General features: G+C 37.3%; 1 protein-coding gene across 1 annotated transcript in view; it reads left to right on the top strand.

The window, feature by feature from the left end:
* The window catches only part of UBL3 (ubiquitin like 3), a 62,605-nt gene that overhangs the window by 19,984 nt on the left and 25,804 nt on the right, over positions 1-16,817 (top strand). The gene's annotated exons all lie outside the window — the stretch shown is intronic.

The following is a 16,817-nucleotide window of genomic DNA, read 5'->3' on the forward strand; positions in this document are numbered from 1 at the left end:
ATTAGAAACTAGCTCTTTGCTGACTGCAATTTAGAGCTGGCTTTAACTCTAAAATGTAGTTTTAGAAATTCATTTTCTGACTTCCCCAGGAGTTTTTGGTTTTTTGTGGGTTTTTTTAATTGTAAAATAATGACCAGGTAAAATCTAGCAGAACTCAGTTGAAGAAGCTACCTGAGACAATATACTGCATTTTCTGATTTGGATTTCCATGAAATACATTGTGTACTGTGTCTGATCACTCGCACTTTGAATGGCAAAGCTCCTTTTGTTGGCTCGCTCTGTTCTGTCAGGTTGAGACTGTTGGGTTGGGAAAGGATTTGGCTTCACTTCATGTGGAAATCCTTGTTTGTTTATCCTTCATCACAGAGTTGGCCAGAGATGTCTGCACCACTTAAAAACATGAAACTGCTGAATTCCATGTTGTGTATGAGTACACCCCAGTATATTCTTGTCCTGTCCAGCTTCGTTTCCTGATCTTCTCAGAACAGCAGCACTCTGTTTTGGTGCAGCTTGAGGGAGCAGCATTTTGCTGTGCCTCCGGAGTGTAGATACGCATATGAAATGAGAACAAGAATTTGTCGCTATTGTATGGAGGACATCTGTGCTACTAATCAAGCTTACAGTATCAGAACATTTGAAATGCTTGCTTTTCTTGTATGCCTGTGTCAGTTGGATAAACCGAACTTGAGAATTAATTGCATCCAGTTTCTGCTGTTTGTACATGGTTTGCTTTGGCTTAACTTTTATTGGCCCAGCTCATCAGAGGCTTATTCTAGGGAGATCAAGGACCTCAAATCAATGCTTTTAAAATCTCCTTTGCCCCAGCCTTTGTCTTCAAAGTCTCATTGAAAGCTTTGTAGCTAAAACTGGCGTATATAAGGTGATTGCAAGACAGTCCACTTATCTGTGTTCCTGGCAAGTGAACAGCCAAACCAAGCACTTAGTGCCTTCATTCAAATGTTTTGATGAACCACTGGACAAAATTGTGCTGTAAGCTCTGCTTTGCCAATTAAATTTCTCCCTCTGCTTTCCTGTCTAGTCATTATGTCTGTACCTGACTACCCATGTAGTGTTTGCTCTCCACTGGCCATGTTTCCCCCATGTCCTTATAGCAGGATATGGTCAGTGGTCATGCAGCTGAAAGAGGAATTGGTCACGGGGTGATTTTTATGGAGAAGTAATTACCAGAAATTCCCCTAAAGCTTTTCCGTATGTCCAGCTTAAAACCACTCATCTGATATTAGGTTCACTAGATCTGACCCCAGCAAAGGGGAGAAAGTGGGATCATCCCTTTCATTGATAGCCTGCATTCACACAAGTTCAGGTGTAACAGAAAATGCACTCTTTTTATGAAAAGACAAGCTAGCTCAATGTTAGAGATCCAAGCGTGCTTGCATTTATGTAACCACCAATGTGCTGAGACAATACCAATCTCCAAATAGGATCGTAACAATGAACATAGCTTAAAGGATTAGTTGCTTGTTAGGCAAAACAGAAGCACTCTTTTTTTTAATTTTTCCTTAAATTTTGTGAATTGAATATTAACAGTAAAAGGCACATGAATACCTAAAGAGTCTTAATTTTAAATAGTTATTGCTGTTGTAAAGTTCAGATGGAATTGAATAACCACAAAGAGAACCAAGAAAATAAATTTATTTCATTTTAATACCTTTTTGATGCAATATTTATTAATTCCTTTCTCACATTCCTGGTGCCATAGTTATCAGACATTAATCTCCCTACTGGTGCTGCTTTGTATGTGGGGGGGAAATAAATCAGAGGAACAGTGAGAAATCTGTAGTAATAAAAAAAATTTGACCTTACAGAGGACATACGTTTTAATTAAGATGTAATATGCGTCTGTGTGGGAGGCATTGAAAGTGTTCACCTATTCCTGTTGTTTTTTTTTACTTTAGCCCTTCAGCTATCAGTTGTAGTAATGAGATAATAGTATAAATTGTTAAGGTAGAAGAAAAGATTTTTTTTTTTTCCTTTTTAACTCTTAGAGTCTCATTTGTGAGTCAAATTTCCAGAACTTATCAGCTAGGCTTAAACCTGTTGGTGGAGCTGCTGATAATCATGGTCTTTGAAGCTCTACTCAGTTTAGCAGTGCCTTGATATAGGCAATGTGTTTAACACAGATGAAATTCAAAAGTGAGAAAATCCGTATTTATAGATCATAGAGTCTTAAGGTTAGATGAGACCTCTGAAGGTTGTGTAGCCCAAAGCAAAGGTCGCTGTGATGGTGGCTCAAAGCAGGACTAACCTCAAACTTAGATCATGTTGCTCAGGCCTTGTCCGCCTGAGTTCTGGCTGTGTCCAAAGATGCTAATTCTGCTGCCTCTCAAGGCCAGAGCTTAAGCAGAGGTGTCTGGGCCAGAGCTTAAACTCAAATCACCAGGAGGGTTTATCTGCATGAGCAGAGAGAATTTCCCTCGCTGCAGCTTGTCACCATCAAGACGGTACGAAATGCTGTGAGATACTTTAGCTCTTTGAATGAGAGCTTGCAACCAAACTACATCAGAATTCCTTGTATTTTAAAGCCCATAAGCGATTGATTTGAAATTTGTAGCAGGTAGGGAGTTTGCCCGTGCGTAGGAGTTTGAAGAGACGACTGTGAGGTTTTTTCAAAATAACTTATCATTCTGCATTCCTGATTATTCTTCATTAGGGTGTTTACCCTCATCCATAGTGGAAATGGTTGTGACTATAGATTTTTATTGAAAAATGGGCTTAGATGAAATACCAAAGAAAATTGCCCATCTCAGTTATTTAGGTGAGAGTAGGAAAGAGAAAGGAAATTTATTTTAGGGGTTGAGGGACTTCAAAATAGTATGACACTTCAATAAAAATAGGTACCTAAATAGGAAAAAAGAAAAGAACTCTCTTCAAATGCAAAACGGGCTCTTGGATGTGTGAAGCTTTGGAGGGGAGCAGTTGATAAGATTTTGTAAGGCAAAAACAATAAACAAGGAAAAGTTTATTCCTTTTTGTTGTTGTTCGTAACAGGAACAAGTACTTTAAAGGTGTATGCATAATATTATGTTCTCCCTTCCATCTTTTTGGATCAGAAGTTAACTTCTTGATCCTCACATGTATAGTAACCTGTGTTTTGTTCACTCACGTACTGTTTAATTTTTTTTGTTTTGTTTTTAACTTTATTCTAAGCATTCAGGCTATTGAAAGAAATAAACAGAAAAAGGGGAAAAAGACACTATCAAAATGTGTTATTTAATCTGAATGGTGTCAGCAATACTAAAAGTGGTGGGAAAAAAGTGCCAATTGTGCTTTAAGTTGTTCTCTAAAATGCTACATTGCATGCGTTTCATAAATTTTTGAAAACAGACGTTGCAAGAGAGAGTCTTACCTCTGAAATATGCATCCTGGTGGAATTTGGTACTAATTGTTGGAAAGGAGGAAAATCTGGAACAGAATCTTGCTCTTCACTTTTGTTACAGAAGAGGAAAGGGGCACCAGTTAGTGATCTTATCCTTGGCTAGGCAAACCCTTGATGTGTGGATGCTCCACTTGGATGTCCATGCTGTTGCTATACTTTGTTATTTGTATAGAACAAACTTCACCTGGCTTTATTTATGAAAAGCCCTTCAGTTTTCTGAAGTGGGGTAAAACACAGCTAACATTCTTAGTTTAATCCTGCAAGGCCACTGGGACCTGTGCTCCTCCCATGTGGATGTCACATCAAATGTACAATACGTGCATTTGCATTTTATCAAGCAGTGTCATCCTCACAGCATGTTGTGAAATTGCCAGGTAGTATTTTTAGATGATGTGACAGTATTTTAGATAATGTTCTCCACTTTGACTGCTTGCGTGTGTCCATTTTGCTAGTTCATTCTAATACCAAGTGTAAACAGTCAGTGAAGAAAACCACGTTTATAGTATTTACATATCAAGGGAACATGAATGACTGCTCGTACCTGGCGAGTTTTCTGATCCTTGCAGTTTTACAGGAAAAAAAAAATCCATACCTGTCACTCAAAGAAAAAGAATTTCAGTACTGGAAATAAATTTATAAGAAAGCACCCAAACCACCTATAAAGCTTTGTAGACTCAGTAAAGGCTTTGGGTAGTATTCTAGGGAAATGAAGATTCAGAACATCTTAATTTTAATGAAAATGACACTTTGTTTTTCTCCCTTCAAATATAGGCCATGAGAAGTTCATGCTGTTTTAATGAATTTTAAAAAATGACCTTTTCATAATCTTAGAAGCTATGGGAAGAAATAATAAAAAAGCACAAATATACCTTCAAATCCCAAATGACTTTCTGAACAGATATTTATTCCCTGCAATATGTTTGTCTTTCTAAACGGATCCAAGGGTTGGTTTATTAAATTTACATTTAGTTCTCAGTGCCAAGGGAGGATCTATGAGTAAAATAAGAATAATTTTTAAGTAAATTTATATACTAATAATTGACAACATTCTGATAAGACATGCCTTTCTTCTTCAGACTTCTATCTGGCCTAAAAATTGTAAAATCCCTGCTCTCGTTGTGGGAAAAGCTATGTTAATTCAGGTTTAATGTAGACAGCCATATGGTAGGAGAAGAAACAGGGATTTTTTTTTTTTTTTTTAATTAGATAATGGTGGAGATACTGTAGACTACAGCGTCTTACAGCGCAACCTGGAAACTGTGCTGTGCCCCTTGCCAAACTGCTGAAGCATCCCTTTTCTGAGCTTACTTCATCAGTTCCAGTTCCTCTGAGCACAGGGACAGGCCATCCCAGTAGTCGGGAAAATGAGTAGATGAGCCAGTAGACTGGCTTGCTTAAACAGGGAACTTGTGGTTGGATCATTAAGCTCAAGAGATTGTGCTTAATGGCTGGTTTCCTACCTGCAGGTTAGTTACAAGTAGACCTGCAGGGGTCTGTTGTAGGACCTAGATTGTTTAATCTCTTTATCATAAAATCGTTTAGGTTGGAAAAGACCTTTAAGATCATCAAATTCAACCATTCACCTAACACTGCCAAGTCCATGTCTAAACCATGTCCCTAATAACCTCATCTACGTGTCTTTTAAACACCTCCAGGGACGGCGATTCAGCCACTTCCCTGGGCAGCCTGTTCCAATGTCTAACAACCCTTTCCGTGAAGAAATTTTTCCTAATATCCAATCTAAACCTCACCTGGTGCAGGAGACAGACTCATTAAGTTTGTGAACACCAAACTGCAGGTGCAGTTGATCTGTTTGACTGCTCGGCTGGAGAACGCAGTGGGCCAGATGTGAGCTGGCAGTGTGTCTTGGCAAGAGTGAAGGCTAACAGCATCCCGGCTGATATCACAAGGAACGTAAACCAAGGAACGGGGGGAAGTGATTGTTCCCCTTTGCTTGGCACTCGGTAGACTCCACCAATGTCCAGCTTTGGATGTTTTTTCCTGTGCTACACTGGAAGAGGAAATGTACTGATCAGCTGTAGCGTGTTCAGCAGAGGCCACTGAGATGGTCTGGGCTGAAGCACTTCTCCCGTGAGTAGAGGCTGAGGGAATGGGACTTCTTCACCCTGGAGAAGAGCCAGTTTTGGGCAGACCTCACACCAGGCTCCGAGTACTTACAAGGAGGTTATCTAAAAGATGGAGCCAGGCTATTTACTGATGTAAAAAGGTGAGCAAATGAAGGACAGTGGTCATAAATGGGAACAGGAAAGGTTTCAAATTAAGGGGGAGTGGACATACTGTAAGAGGAACTGATGGCATTATGTTTTTTTACTTTTGCATTCATCTGTATGAAACTGTTTTGACTCATTCATAAGTCTTGACTGTACATCTTGAGTGTTTAGGTTTACTTTCCTCTATCTCTTTGCTTGCTAGAGAAGTCTTCTGCTCGTAACAGTTAGTAGAAAAGCTTCCTTCTCTTCCTCATCCATGGTGAACCAAACCACTCTGCGCAGCTTCTGAGGGCATATATTTTATCTTTATTGGATAGCCACTGGAATATGCTGGGAAGTAAAGATGCTTCATAAATTGGCCAAATCTTTAGGTTGAATGACTGCTTTGTTGTCAATAAATTACCTTGAAATAATTTTAAATAAATCTTGGTTAAGGTAAAATTTAAAAACATTTTCTATTTATAATATTTCAAGTAGAAAACATAAATGATATAAAGAATACAAATACAGAAAGGGAAGAGAGGATTATAGTTAATTGGTTTATGTTAAGATCGAACCTGGAAGACCTGCCTCTTGTATCCAGATGGTTTGACATATTTTATTTCTGGAAACCCCCCTTGACAGGGATTCTGTCTTTTTCCTGTTGTATTCCATATGTAGTTGCTTCTCCTAGGACTTTTTTTTTTTTTCTTTTAAATCTGTAGCTTTTTGAAAACCTTGAAAGGCTGTGAACATATTTCATCTCTCCCTTGAAACATCTTAATTTATACTTCAGAGAATGTCTTCTGCTGTGCTAACAGAAGTGCTGTCTTGCTTTCTTGAAGATGGAATTGCAACTTTATTTTATTAGGTGTCATTTTGAATTGTTTTTTTCCTGCTAATAACTAAAGAAGACTTAAACCATCACGTTCCTTCTTCTGTGCCCGCTCTAATGCCTATCAATCTTTGAGAGAAATGTCACCTTCAACTACATCATCTATCTGTGTCCAACATTCATTAAATAGCGCACTTGTTACTAATATCTAAATGAGATAAATGTGTATATTTCACTATTGGTTGTAGATTTGGGACCAGGCATGGAAATAAATTACAGCTTTTGAGTGATAATGGATTTGAGGTAGTCTGTCCTTCAGGAATGCTATAACATTATTTTCTCTTGTATTTTTCTGCAGTGTCTTTAATGCATCCTCTTTAAATGAGTCCTTAACTCTCTTTTACTCGAAGCTTTCTTGTAGAGATTTCACAACACTCTGTCCTTGGTACTTTGCTCAGTTACGTTTGTGCAGCCGTCTCTGCTCCGTGTCTTCCTGCTGTGACTTTAGCAAACATTTCCTTGTTCACAGACAGAACCATCTGCTGCCACGTTTGTATGAAAACCTCTAGTCCAGGCTTGGCTCCTTGTCCAGATAAAATTTGTCTGTCCCTCTGACACATCTTTGTTTAGCTCAAGCAGAGCTGGGCTTAAAGCCATTTGCTTTACCTCTGTTCTGGTTATGTGGGCAGTATCAGCCTTCTGATCATCACTTGGGCCTATAATCTGCATGCCATTTGTGAACGGGTGTGATTGAAAGGCTTTAAAGAGATCTTTATCTAAATCTTTCAGATTCTTGTTTCATAGCAACTCTAAGTAATTTACGTTGTTTTTACTTGTTCCTACAGCTAGAATTCTCCAGGTTCTTATATCTTTCTTTGGTTACTGTGGCATTCTTTTCTCTGATCCCTTTTATGTGCTTCCAAAATGATCTGCAAAGATATAAATGTAATGTTTGCATTCTTAATATATCTATTCACTATCTGTTTCAACCCCAGTTCATGAAAAATAGATTGGTTATCATCCACTTCTGTTTTCTGCTGGGTTGTTTGGCTCTCAGTGGCAACTGATCCTGCACAGGCACTTAATGATCCAGTGAGTACCTCTTGACCTCTATCCCATGCTGCCCATTCTGTTCAGAAAGAATATTGTATATGTCTACTGCAAAAGTAACATTTTCAACTTTTTTCCACTCAAATTTCTTCTACAAATTTCTGCAAGAATTTTGACAATGTGTAGGTGATGTTCTAAGACCACTGGCCATAATAATAGGCAGCAGTGCTGTCTTTGTCTGTACATTTTTGTTGGAGTTTGGGTTGTTGTTGTGGTTTGGTGGGTTTTTTTAAATTTTTATTTCCTTGCCAACCTGGAGTTATAAGGGACATTTTCTTTATTCTGGTCACAGTTAAGTACGTTAGACTTTGATTTCTAGGCAATACTGTGACACAGATAAGTGAGGGCAAGGTGGACAGTGCCTTGAATATTATTTTTTTCTCCTTATAAACATAGACAATCTGAAAACTGTAATGTGCACCTGAATGATGGAAGTCCTGGTCAGCAGCTACTCACAGCAATCAGAAAAATGGGACAATAGGAGTAGGTACAAATAGGACAAGAATTTGAATGTAAAATATAAGCATACTTTGGATTGTCCTGAGACTGAGCTACCTGCAGATGAAGTGAATTGTCAGATATGTAGAAGACTAAATTGAGGGAAAGTGGCTCATTGTCAGATAAATGTGTGAACACAAAGGAGTCACCTTGGACTACGTGCTGGTAAGTTGAAAACGCTGCTTAAAGGGGGAAAAGTTAGGAAAATAGATATGAAAATTGATAGGAAGCTGAAGTGTTGTAAGAGTCAGGGAGGGCAAAGAGCACACAGCATCATAGCAGTTCAGAGGAGACTAGGGATTAAACAGTCATCAGAGTGTTTTATTGCAGTTCTTGTTCACTTTCTGGAAATAAATTGGTTTTTGGCTTCCTGATAAGTCACAGTCAAATAGGCAGGGTGATGTAATATGTGTTTTCTAGTGATTTGTGCGCTGCTGCTTTTTTTTTTTCTTCCTCCGCCCTTCCAAGGAGCAAGAACTTACCCACCTAGAAAAAGTAAAGTTAAATTGTGTAGGATGGTTCATGAGGGAAGCTGAATATGATACGCAATGTTCATATAACAATTTCCTCAGTGTTTTATACTCACCTGTATTGCTGTGGATGGTTGGTTTCTTCAGTTCTATTTATTTATTTGTGTAGTTGTATCTAATTCATTGTGAATTAAAGTAGAAAATAAACCTTATCTACAGACAGTAATGTTGGCCAGTGAATTAATTACCAGAAAGCTGTCAGCGAAAATGATATCTGCAAAGGATGACTTGTTGCGAAGCTTTCCTTTAAGTGTAACTCTTTCAGGAAGGAGTAAATAGTATGTTCTAATATGGTTGCCAAGATAATTGTAAATAGATGAGTTTTCTTCTCTTGAGTTAGAAGGTGGCTATGTATAGATCATCAGTTAATGTTGAACATATGGTACATCCTTCAAGCCTTACCACTGGACCTCTAAACTTATTTCCATTTGTCTTGATACAATTGTTTTGAACTTTTAATTTAAAAAGTTGTTTTTTAAAAAAATACCTAGAAGTGCTTCTCCTTTTTCCTTGTCCCTTCACTTATCATAGAAGTGGTCATTTAATTCTGGTCCTTGTTTTAGACAAACACAGCAAGCCCTGTCTTAGGTGAGAACCAGTATAGCCACAGCCTCAGAGGTGGAAGTCTCAGAATGTTGGGTGATCAGTGGCAGAAGGCTTCAATAAAAACCTTGGTCAGTATTTTAACCATCTCCTTCTAACACTGTATGTATCATTAATGCAGTGAATGTGGGTCTGTCTTTCTCTAATAATGTTTTGCTGGACTCATTTGAGATGCATGTGCAACCTGCAGTTTTATACATCAAAAATGTAATCTGATGGTTTCGAGAGCAATTAAAATAATTGTGAGTGTATGAAAACCAAAACAACTCTACTAATCCTTTATTGTACATAAAATGATCTAATCTATTAAAAGATACTGTTTATTTATAGTACATGAACACTTAATGCTTGCTTTTATGGCAAGAGAAGCAATCAGTGTTATTTCAATAAATTAAATATTTGTTCTGGTTTTGTTTGTGTTTTTGTATTGCTTTCATTCTTGAATGTGTGCAAAGGGAAAAACATTTTGATTAGTAATACGATTTCTATGCTAGAACACAGTAAGTGTTAAAAAATAAAAGAAGCTAGCATAAAAATATATTAAAATTGTTAAAGTACTGTTGGAATAACTGAAAGTTATGTTCCTTAGTGACCATTCTTGATCAGAAGTTGTAAGGTCTTTGGCTGTGCCTGAACAGAGAGTGCTGCTGCTTGTGCTTCTGGTTTGGTTAGGGCTTAGCACCTATTAAAGGAAAATCTGTTAATTCTAGAAGCTGATGGCTCAGTAGTATGATTCCTTGTGCAGTGAACCACTGTCTGTGGAAGACACTAGTGAAAAATGTTTGCTTGTTTGTTTTTTCTCTTAGGTTAGACTAAGAGTGTGTACTTAAAGTAGTACTTCTATACCCATTGCCAGGGACAGTATGTCTAACTAAAACTATTCAAAGTGTGCACAGGTACAGCACAGACTTCAAAATGGAAATGGAAGACTTTCTTAGGCTGAGTCTTATGTCTTTAGCCTGTTGATATGAACCTATGCTTCCAACTGTTACTCTTGCTGCTTTGCTTATAGGATAGGGTTTTTTCTCCCCTATAAGTATTTCTTAGTGTTTCTATCTGCACTGATTTCTGTGCAGGAAAAAAATCGTATGACAGCATGTGTGTGTTTTTGGAGAGACAGGAGGGGATGGAAGGGAATCCATTCAGCCGCTTGTCATCATTAACATTTCTCTCTGCTTTTCTTTTTAATGTTTTCCTACAGAGTAGTAACAACACTTTAGGAGAATCTGTTTGGTTTCAGGCTGTTGTTACAAGGCAGCAGAAGCAACAGCCTTGGGAGCTGCAGGTCAAACTCTCAGGTTCTCCACCCCCAAGCACATGAAAAATGATGCAGAGGCCTCTCTCGCGATCTATTTCTATTGAATCAGTGCTAGTTGGACACTCAGAGGGCAGCTTAGTTGATCAAGAGAAGGGAAAAAGACCATAATCACGATGACTTTGTCTCTCGTAGTTTGCAGTGTCAGTTATACTTCCTTCATTGATGAAACAAACAGTATAATAACAAGGGAGTATTAATTACCTTTGCATTTTCCTTTGGAAAGTTTGGAAGTCTTTAATTGAGGAGTGTCTGAATGTAGCTTGTGAAGCAGAGGAGTGGGGTGAAATATTCTTTTGATTTATGTCCCTCTACTCATTAAGCTTACCACAAGTACTGTCCTTCTGTGCAAGTGCTGTTACCAAACCACAAAAGAAATAATTAGTAGGCAAGAAACATTTGGTTTTGTGTTGCAGTTTGCAGAGTTCTGAAGAAACGTGTTTTCTGTGTATGTGCATGTGTTTTATGGTAATGATTATTAGTATTTAAAGACAGATTAAAGTTGTGTTCTTTTGAACCTCCCTGTGGAAATTAGCCTTAGTGGGATTGAATTTGACTTCAACTTTATCTATATGTGAAAATATCACATTGTGAATTATGTTTACTATTAAACATTAACTTAGACAATAATGTGTTCCGAGTAGCTATGAATTGTTATTAGCCCTTAAATTCAAGAAGAAACATGAAATTCAGGTACATGCAAGAGTAAAAATTTAAAATGCTGTTTTGTGGGTAAAATTATACTTCTTCTTGATTAAATACAATCTTTCAAAATAGACCAAACTTGAGTGGGCCACATGCTGAATTACTACCTTTTTAAACATGAAAACTATGCTTAATCCTTTGTTCGAGGTAAGAAAAAGGACAGGAAGGTGCTGTATGAGTTGGTATCTATGTAAAAATTTGTGTAAAATTGTCTTTGGACAGTGAGGCAGATGAATTGTAAGATATAAAGATCATAAAGGTTGTATGAGGTAAGTATTCAGTAGAATTTACTAGTGGGTTTTAAAAAGGCAAAAGATGTAATTTAATAAGAATCATTGGGAAAATGATTGTCATGATTTATGTCAAACAAGGCTGTTAATTTTCAAGCCAAGAGCAGTAATTGCTAGCAGGAAAATATCCTTCAGTTATGGCACCGTGGAAATGAGACTCTCCATAAAGATCATAGTCCTTTCTCTGAGATATCCAGAATAGGATTGTGTTAAAATAAGACTCCAACTATGTTAGATGCTTGGATTGATCTTTGATAGTATTTTTTATTCCTTCACTTTAATCACAAGAGACAAGGAAACTTCTAAACAACTTCGCATCTTCCCCCCGTCTCCATTTTGTTGCTTTATAACTTCACCCCAATGTTGCAAAATGACAGAGAACTCTTTTTATCTTCTTTTTCCTTAATTTTAAATTCTTCATTAATAGTTAGATGTAGCCAAATGGAAAATTTTGGAAACTTCTCAAAGTGGGCTAGATCTAGTTGGGTTGACTTGGAGATTCTTACACTGTAATATAATAACCAATTACATAGGGTAGTTTTGCCGTGCATTGCAGTACACTGTGTGGAGATCCCTCTACAAGTTAGTGTCCTCCATAGGTCATTGTAATACTGAGAAGTAATACTGTAATAATTACAGAAGTGTTTGCTTGTATATGGACATTTGTTCTTTTGGTTTTTTTAGCAGAGGTGCTAATGGGGAAAGGTAGAGGTGTCATTTGCAAAATGCCAATAATATTTGAGCTGCAAAGAAGTATCTCAAAAGTTTAAGAGAAGTTTACACTTGTGAGCCGACAAGCATTCTAGAATGTAAGATTGAAATACTGTATTGGTTTTCTTTTATCTTTGTGAAAGCATTAATTATTAATATTGTATGTAGAATCACACTATTAATAAACTGATAATATATCCTAATTTTTCGTAGTGGCATTGAATGTGAATTATTTTTCATTATAATGCAACCAGATTACTTCAATATATGTATTCCAGATAATACTTAAAACACCAGTGGTTCCTAACAACACTAGTCACTTTTTCACTACTTAATAATTTTCTTACGTGCACTTGTGTTTGATCTCTGGTTTGAAGTTTCAGATCATTTGCCCTTCTTTTGCACTGATTTTCATAAAATATCTTTATGGAGGCTTATTCTTGTTTGATATTTATTCTGTTGAAGATTGTTCTATTATGTTAATCTGTTATATATATTGGATTCGTGCAAGACTGAGGACTGTGCTGCTTAACATGAGCATACATGTGATCTTTGCTATGTTGTTTTAAGAACATGACACCAAGGCTTTTGAGATTCGAGTGTTAGCAGGTAATTGCAATAATGGTCTCTTCTTCAGAGAGCAAATAGTACCCTGATGATTTTACTGACGCACTTGGGGAGGATGGTGAATATGATCAGCTGGTTCAGTGCTTGCATGAAAAGCTGATTAAACTCTTTAATGCTACCTTTGAGGCATGGATTGGAAATGTTTGAAATACCATGGGTTTTGAACAGGGAAGTTTTGCTTACTGTCTGTTACAGTTCTCTGTGCTTCAGTTTTTAAAATATGGAACTAGTTTTTGCCAAAATAGTGAATAATCTCTGATATTTGATTAAAAGTTTCAAAACTTTTGACTCGGAGGTACTTTGGGCAAGCTCTTATGTGGGTCATAGCATATTATGTATATTTAACTGGTATTTCTGTGAAAGGTTTGCAACTTGAGAGGCCCAGAGGGTCAGTACCTTGTTTTTAGTTATTTTTAACTACTTGGCCATGAATATTTGTGGCCAGTTACTTTTCACTACTTAGAGCCTCAATGGCTTCATGTAGCTCTACAAAGATTGTAGCTGACGGCCATCAGTCTCATTCCATGCCATGTTCATCACCACTGTACTTGATTTTCTTCCTTTTGCTACTGTTCTGTTTCCCTTGCTGATGTTCTCCTGTGTTCCTTGCAGTCTGGAACTGGGGTTGTGGTTGGGTTTGGTGTGTGGGTTTTTTGTTGTTGTGTTTTTTGGGTTTTTTGTGTGGTGGGTGTTTTGTGGGGTTTTTTTTCTGTTGTTGTTTTGCTTTAGGTTTTTTGTTTGGTTTGTTCTTTGTTTGTGTGGTAGTGTGTGGGGTTTTTTGTTTTGTTTTCCCAGGGGAGACAGTTTCCAGGTTTTACAAGTTTTTGTAGCCTGCCATCTTGTTCCACTTCTACCAGTTTCCTTTTTCATTCTTCTCTGGGCTGCTTTGTTTAGTTGCTTTGTAGTGGTTTCAAACTTCTTAATGAAGTGTTACATTCAAAGAAATTTTTTTTTTTTTTGGAGCATCACTTAACACTTACTCAGACTAAATCAAGACTGAACTGTCCCAGGTGGTACTCACCTGTCAATTAGCTGATACTAACAAATGTATTTCCAACATAAGATTGAACTTTCCTGTAACATGTTGGTGTTTAGATCCTATACAGTATCTGGCACAGTGCACACTTACCAAGCTACTCAGTGCGTTGATTTGTAGTGTAAACACTACATACTGTTCATGCAACACTTATTTTGTATAATTTGATATGCTGTTTATTGTAAGTAAACAGCCTTGCCTGTTGGAGTAAGCAATGAAATAGTTATATGCACATGAGAATTCATTATGTTCTTTGAAAACTAATTTCTTAGTGAGAATGTGAATATGAAAAGCAGATGATGCCATAGTTATGTTTGGCACCACGAAGTGACAGTATCACTAGTCGCAGGTTGATGCAGATTGACTCTCAGCTGAATAGTCGTCCAAGCCGTGGGCAGCTTAAGACAATTGTTTTCTTGATAGCTGCTTTGTATGACAAATGCACTTTTCTTTCTAAATGCCAGATCCTCTTTTCAGCTTCGTATAATGACTTGTCTCCCAAACTATTGGGAAGAATTGAATAGTTCTGACTATGTGGACTTTCATTCTCTTCCGATAGAGCAGCTCTATGTTCTATACTGTCTTGTGAGTATAAGCTAGACCCTTTGTAAGAAAGTTATATCTACAAGTCTGCTACTGTGCTGTAATTGTGACTTAGTAATTACCTAGAAAAATCAGTTGACTGATAACTAGAAACTTTGAAGTATATCTCTGTTAACATCAGGTTGTATGCACAGAATTGTCACTCAGTTGATACATACATACATATTTCCCCAAAAAAGATTCATACGAATGGATGTTTGGATATTGTGTCTCCTTAAAAGAACTTGCTAAGTTCTGTTCTTATGCTCTTCTCTCCAAAAAGCATCGTTGCTTTAACTTTTATCGTGTCATGACAGCGAATGCAAAGATAGGGCATCTTTCTTTCCTGTGATGAAAAGATGTTGGGATTTTTGTGTGTGGTTTTTGTTGGTTGGTTTGGTTTTGGTTTTTGTTGGTGGGTTTTTTTGTTGTTTGTTTTGGTTTTTTGTCATCGTAGCCGATGTGGATATCTATCCACAAATCTGAGTTGAGCATGTTGAGTCCCAATAAGAAAGACAACCTGGCTTGTTTATTTTTGCGAGAGGGTATTTGCTGCTGCTTGTAACATCAAAGTAGTGCTTCAGTTGAGATAATTACAAAAGTTTAGTAATTGTCTGGGAAATAATTCTCCATTAACTGTAGTTAGTCATAACGAGTGGTACCAGTGAGATTTTTCATAATATGGTCAGTCATTGATGCTATCTGACAAGACTCTCATGTCTTTTGCCTTAATGAAAAGAGGAGGCGAGAGGGTCTTTAAAACCTGTTATAGAATTTGTGGAACTATTAATGAAACACTCTTGGTTTTAAAACATCTGCTTTGAAAATAAGCTGTGGCCTGGAAGTATTATATATAAAGCAAAACAAGCAGCTGTCCTAAAAAGCTAACAATCTGAGTACGTGAGAAACAAAGGGGAAGAGACGCAGGTCATTACCATGTCTTGGTGAACTCAGATGTGTGGAGGCGGTGAGTAGTATGTCCTACCTGTGCTGACCACATGTGCTGAAAACATAAGGACAGGGAAGTTTGGGATTTGGAACATGACTTAAGTCTAAAATGATTTCATTCCAGCAAAAGTCACAACGTATGAGGAGAAAAGACTGTTAAATGACTTATTCTCATGTTGCCTATGTATATAGATTCAAACAAATTAGTTCAGGGAACTAATATTTTTTTTGTTTTAAAGGTAAGAATCGTAGATGCTTGGGGGAACTCTCAACAATATACCTCTGTAGTTGTCCATACATAGTGTTCATAGTGTTTAGCAAACAGTAATTAAGATGCAAGCTAGAATACATGTTGCCCCAGATTCACAGAAGCCAACCTTACTCACTACTTTGACACAGAGCAGATGGCTTGTTATAATGTGGTGGTTGATGCAGTAAGAACTGAAAGCCATGACTGGTGTTGCTTATAATCGCTACCGATTAAAAGACTATAATGCCTTCAAGAAGGCATCACTATTCTCTCCTTCTGCTAAGGGTTTAGCGAGGTCCTAGACCAAGTTGATATTTATACTTGGAAGATGCCTGAATATCAATAGGATCTCAATTTTGTGCTTTTTGTATATATATGTATGTAGATAGATTTTTTTTTTTTTTTTTTTTCTGAAGGGCCGTAATGAAGCTTTTTATGTAATTTGATGCTTTTTGTATAAACTGGGCATACAAGACAAATGAAGAAAGGAAAAAGATATTGAATGCGTGATCCCTAAAAAACTTGGTTTTCTTTTTTTTTTTTTTTCCCCCTCCTCACTAAAATCTAATTTCCTTTGAGGAAAGATCTTTTCATGGATGAAAAAGGTCAATGTAAAACCTACCATGACTTTGTGGTACCTTGCCAGGCAGATGCAGTCTGCTTTGGAAATGCTTGACTACTGTGGAGGCAAGTACTTACTATGTAGTAGACATACAAGGATACTGCATCAGGAACTAGATCATCCAAGGAGTTTGAGCAGTAAGCTAACAGGTAAATTGTATGTTTCTGACTCTGTAGAAGGCTTAACAATACCAGAGAATGAGGCTGCCAAAATGAAAGGGCAGCTCTAACTGTTTTAGTCATTAGTAGACAGTCTGGATGTGCTCGTGCTCTTCATGGTGGAACAAGGATAGGAATTATTATTAGACTGCCAGGTGGTTGGAAGAACACAAGCACTTGACTAGCATGCGGAACAGAAAGGTGGATAAGCCGGGCCTTTTAGTGTTCAACAATGAATGCAGAGCACAATCAGTAACTGGATCAGACCTTATTTGTGATATCACTCCATTAACTTCAGTCAGTTGACTTCAGCAGGCTTGGCTTCTGGATGAATTAGTGCCATAATGTTTAAATAGAACAAAAACGTGTAAGCTTTATATAAACACATCT

Source organism: Caloenas nicobarica, chromosome 1, assembly GCF_036013445.1.
Source record: "Caloenas nicobarica isolate bCalNic1 chromosome 1, bCalNic1.hap1, whole genome shotgun sequence".
NCBI classification, from domain to species: Eukaryota; Metazoa; Chordata; class Aves; order Columbiformes; family Columbidae; genus Caloenas; species Caloenas nicobarica.